Raw genomic sequence first — 6,599 nt, forward strand, 5'->3', positions numbered from 1 at the left:
ACATTTTAGGCCAATTTGTTTTCTGCTACATATTTCTGGTAAAAAAAAAATCGCAATAAGCATATTTTGTTTGGTTTGCGTAAAAGTTATTGCGTCTACAACTATGAAAAAGATTTATGTAATTTTTATTGTTTTTTTTTTTTATTACTAGTAACGGCGTCAATCGGCGATTTTTTGCGGGACTGCGACATTGCGGCGGACAGATCGGACCCCTAACTGACATTTTTGACACTTTTGGGGGGACTAGTGACATTACTACAGCAATCAGTGCTAAAAATATGCACTGGTACTGTAATAAGGACACTGGCAGGGAAGGGGTTAACCCTGTGGGTGATCAATGGGTTAAGTGTGAGCCTAGGGGAGTGTTTTCTAACTGTAGGGGGGGACATGGCTTGTTAAATGACCATAGAGACCTGTGATCCTATATAGAAGGATCACATGATCTCTTTGCTCATCCCAAGGAGAAGGATGGTCAGCTGTGTTTAAAACAGCCGACTGTACTTCTCTTTTAGCGGGGAACGATCGCGGGGGTCAGGCGGCAATCGGAGCCTCCTGACCAGTGCCTCGGCTTCCCCGCTGCAGAGTAGGGGCATGAGCGCGCGCTCGCCCCCTAGCTTCCCGCGTGCGACCGACGTAGATCTACGTCGGTTTGCGCAGGAGAGCCACCCTGCCGCAGTAAATCGGCGGGTGGTTGGGAAGTGGTTAAAGAAAGGAGGTGCAAGCGCTTAGTGCATTACCCTTGGACACCTTTATTATTATTATTATACAGGATTTATATAGCGCCGACAGTTTATGCAGCGCTTTACAACTTAAGGGTAGACCGTACAAATACAATACACTTTAATACAGTAGGAATCAGAGGGCCGTGCTCGACACCTTTAAAATCTTTATTAAAATGCCAAAAACATACAAATATGAAGAGAAAAATCGCATTAAAATGAGTCCAACTCGATGTGGAAAGGACACGTGCCTAAAGTAGGACCGCTATTTGTTTTCCTCCCTCAGTCGCTGGAAAAAAATGGACATGTGACTCCAAAAAAGCACCAATAAAAACAAAGCGTTACCAATGATCAGCTGATTGTGTGTTACCAACGGTCAGTTCAAGTTAACGACACCCCAAACGCAGGTTGCAAACGCACTGTGTTTGCTCACACCAGATCGCATTGGTACAAAAGTACCATGCTTTGCCCATACCACGCTTTGCCGCATGTGCGGTGCCATTATCCCATGTAAAATAATTGCAGCTGAAATCGCACTGCACAGAATTGCATGTGAATCACACAGAAAACCACAGAGCTCTCGCACAGTGTGAATGGGCCCTAATAGAAGGTGCGATTTTCACCAAAACACACTGAAGATGTGGAAAGCAGAACTTCCGAAAAGCGCAGCGTACAGATGTGAACGGTTACATAGCATTTAAAGGGGACTATTATTTTACATGTTGCTTTTGATGTGCGCAGCAGCTGCATTTTAGCGCCGCAGAAGCGTACAGATGTGAGCGGGGTTCAAAACCCAGCTGGCTGTGAGATGAAAAAGGCTGCCTCAGCTGAGTACCTATCTGAGGCTTAAGCTGGGGACACACTATACAACTTTTGCTGTTTGATTTCCTTTAGATTTACCTTTAACTATGTAGTGCAGGGGTCTGCCAGATTGCATACAAATTCAAAGTGTTTAGGTCTGACCTCATATTATATGGTTTTGGTAAATCTAAAAGAAAAAAAATCTAAAGACAATTGCATAGTGTGTATGGCCCATTAGACATGTTTATTATTAACAGACCAGGCCTCAGATAGGTGCTCGGTTGAGCTGGTCTAGTTCCTGTGTCTGGGATCCAGGCATTATGAATGGAGCTCAGAGCTGTGCATTGTGCAGCCAGAGTCACATGGAGGGTGCAGAGGGACAATGCAGCTGGATGTGATAGGTGAGTGCAGGGTGGGGGCAGGGTGTGCTGGAGGCTGGCTCTGTAACCCCTTCTCTCCCAGAGGTCTGTACGCTCCATTGGTTGGCTCTGTAACTTCTGTATCCAGCTGGGAGCTGTGCATGTGTACTATTTATGGTGACATCACAGCTGGGACTTCTCTGATTGGACAATGTTTTATTTCTGATCTTATATAGATAGGTATTTGTATGAATGGCATGGTGCTAATAGGAGACATCACTGACCGCTGCACTCTGTACACTGCACTGTATGTGACATGTTCCCGTCTGCTGCACTCTGTACACTGCGCTGTATGTGACATGTCCCCGTCCGCTGCACTCTGTACACTGCGCTGTATGTGACATGTCCCCGTCCGCTGCACTCTGTACACTGCGCTGTATGTGACATGTCCCCGTCCGCTGCACTCTGTACACTGCGCTGTATGTGACATGTCCCCGTCCGCTGCACTCTGTACACTGCGCTGTATGTGACATGTCCCCGTCCGCTGCACTCTGTACACTGCGCTGTATGTGACATGTCCCCGTCCGCTGCACTCTGTACACTGCGCTGTATGTGACATGTCCCCGTCCGCTGCACTCTGTACACTGCGCTGTATGTGACATGTCCCCGTCCGCTGCACTCTGTACACTGCGCTGTATGTGACATGTCCCCGTCCACTGCACTCTGTACACTGCGCTGTATGTGACATGTCCCCGTCCGCTGCACTCTGTACACTGCACTGTATGTGACATGTTCCCGTCTGCTGCACTCTGTACACTGCACTGTATGTGACATGTCCCCGTCCGCTGCACTCTGTACACTGCGCTGTATGCGACGTGTCCCCGTCTGCTGCACTCTGTACACTGCGCTGTATGCGACGTGTCCCCGTCTGCTGCACTCTACACCGAACGTCCATAACATTAGGACCACTGACAGTGAATTACATTGATTATCTGGTTACAATGAAATCTAAAAAAGGAGTGGTATATATTAGGCAGCAGTGAACATGTTGTCCCTGAAGTTGAAGTGCTGAAAGCAAAGAAAATGTTCATAGCAGTTTGTTGTGTATGGGGCTAAGTAGCCACACAGACTGTGTATATCTATGTAGTATAGTGTGCACAGACTATGTATATCTATGTAGTATAGAGCACACAGACTGTGTATATCTATGTAGTATAGTGTACACAGACTGTGTATATCTATGTAGTATAGAGCACACAGACTATGTGTATATATATATATATATATATATGTAGTATAGTGCACACAGACTGTGTATATCTATGTATCATAGTGCACACAGACTGTGTATATCTATGTAGTATAGAGCACACAGACTATGTGTATATATATATATATATATATATAATGTAGTATAGAGCACACAGACTGTGTATATCTATGTATCATAGTGTATACAGACTATGTATATCTATGTAGTATAGTGTGCACAGACTATGTATATCTATGTAGTATATTGCACACAGACTATGTATATCTATGTAGTATAGTGTACACAGACTATGTATATCTATGTATAGTGCACACAGACTATGTATATCTATGTAGTATATTGCACACAGACTATGTATATCTATGTAGTACGGTGTACACAGACTATGTATATCTATGTAGTACGGTGTACACAGACTATGTATATCTATGTAGTACAGTGCACACAGACTATGTATATCTATGTAGTATAGTGTATACAGACTATGTATATCTATGTAGTATAGTGTGCACAGACTATGTATATCTATGTAGTATAGAGCACACAGACTATGTATATCTATGTAGTATAGAGCACACAGACTATGTATATCTATGTAGTATAGAGCACACAGACTATGTATATCTATGTAGTATAGTGTACACAGACTATGTATATCTATGTATAGTGTACACAGACTATGTATATCTATGTATAGTGCACACAGACTATGTATATCTATGTAGTATATTGCACACAGACTATGTATATCTATGTAGTACGGTGTACACAGACTATGTATATCTATGTAGTATAGTGTACACAGACTATGTATATCTATGTAGTATAGTGTACACAGACTATGTATATCTATGTAGTATAGAGCACACAGACTATGTATATCTATGTAGTATAGTGTACACAGACTATGTATATCTATGTAGTATAGAGCACACAGACTATGTATATCTATGTAGTATATTGCACACATACTATGTATATCTATGTAGTATGGGGTACACAGACTATGTATATCTATGTAGTATAGAGCACACAGACTGCTTAGTCCCTTGGGGGTTACAATCTCTGTTGGCCTCCCTGTGACCTGAAGGCATTTGGGAAGATTCTGCACACAGCCTGCCTAACAAAAGGAGGACACGCCCTCCAAACTTGTTGCCTTGACAACTTGGGAACAAAGCGCGTGATACAAACCTGGAACAAACTGCCATAACCTCACATGTGTGTTCCGGTGTGGAGCCTCTGCAGGTAAGTGTTCATGCAATACAGCCACCCTGGGGGTGCCGAGGGAGAGGAGCACAGCGTGGCACAGACCGGCGTCCCTGCAAACTTTACCACCAGCCAGGGCTGCACCTTACACCTGGGATTGCATGGCTGCCACAACACCGAGCCTGGGTGCCCTGCGTCCTGTGAGTGCATTTCATACAACTTCCAACTGACATTTTATTGAGTTATTTGTATTGTGCAAGAGGTTTGTGCTTTAAAAAGAAATGTATTTTTGTTTGTGTTTATCGACGTGTTCGCTGGTATGTATAGACACCTGTGTATAAACTAGTCTACCTACCAATACCATCTACCACCTGTCTATAAACTAGTATACCTACCACTACCATCTACCACCTGTCTATAAACTAGTATACCTACCACTACCATCCTCCACCTGTCTATAAACTAGTATACCTACCAATACCATCCACCACCTGTCTATAAACTAGTATAACTACCACTACCATCCTCCACCTGTCTATAAACTAGTATAACTACCAATACCATCCTCCACCTGTCTATAAACTAGTATACCTACCAATACCATCTACCACCTGTCTATAAACTAGTATACCTACCAATACCATCCACCACCTGTCTATAAACTAGTATACCTACCACTACCATCTACCACCTGTCTATAAACTAGTATAACTACCACTACCATCCTCCACCTGTCTATAAACTAGTATACCTACCAATACCATCCACCACCTGTCTATAAACTAGTATACCTACCAATACCATCCACCACCTGTCTATAAACTAGTATAACTACCACTACCATCTACCACCTGTCTATAAACTAGTATAACTACCACTACCATCTACCACCTGTCTATAAACTAGTATACCTACCAATACCATCCTCCACCTGTCTATAAACTAGTATACCTACCAATACCATCCACCACCTGTCTATAAACTAGTATAACTACCACTACCATCTACCACCTGTCTATAAACTAGTATAACTACCACTACCATCCTCCACCTGTCTATAAACTAGTATAACTACCAATACCATCCACCACCTGTCTATAAACTAGTATAACTACCAATACCATCCACCACCTGTCTATAAACTAGTATAACTACCACTACCATCTACCACTTGTCTATAAACTAGTATAACTACCAATACCATCCACCACCTGTCTATAAACTAGTATAACTACCAATACCATCTACCACCTGTCTATAAACTAGTATAACTACCAATACCATCCTCCACCTGTCTATAAACTAGTATAACTACCAATACCATCCTCCACCTGTCTATAAACTAGTATAACTACCAATACCACCCCCCACCTGTCTATAAACTAGTATAACTACCACTACCATCCTCCACCTGTCTATAAACTAGTATACCTACCAATACCATCCACCACCTGTCTATAAACTAGTATAACTACCACTACCATCTACCACCTGTCTATAAACTAGTATACCTACCAATACCATCCTCCACCTGTCTATAAACTAGTATACCTACCAATACCATCCACCACCTGTCTATAAACTAGTATAACTACCACTACCATCTACCACCTGTCTATAAACTAGTATAACTACCACTACCATCCTCCACCTGTCTATAAACTAGTATAACTACCAATACCATCCACCACCTGTCTATAAACTAGTATAACTACCACTACCATCTACCACCTGTCTATAAACTAGTATAACTACCACTACCATCCTCCACCTGTCTATAAACTAGTATAACTACCACTACCATCTACCACTTGTCTATAAACTAGTATAACTACCAATACCATCCACCACCTGTCTATAAACTAGTATAACTACCACTACCATCTACCACCTGTCTATAAACTAGTATAACTACCACTACCATCCTCCACCTGTCTATAAACTAGTATAACTACCAATACCATCCACCACCTGTCTATAAACTAGTATAACTACCAATACCATCCACCACCTGTCTATAAACTAGTATAACTACCACTACCATCCTCCACCTGTCTATAAACTAGTATAACTACCAATACCATCCACCACCTGTCTATAAACTAGTATAACTACCAATACCATCTACCACTTGTCTATAAACTAGTATAACTACCAATACCATCCACCACCTGTCTATAAACTAGTATAACTACCAATACCATCTACCACCTGTCTATAAACTAGTATAACTACCAATAC

Source organism: Pelophylax lessonae (genome assembly GCF_965119305.1).
Source record: "Pelophylax lessonae genome assembly, chromosome: 12".
NCBI lineage: Eukaryota > Metazoa > Chordata > Amphibia > Anura > Ranidae > Pelophylax > Pelophylax lessonae.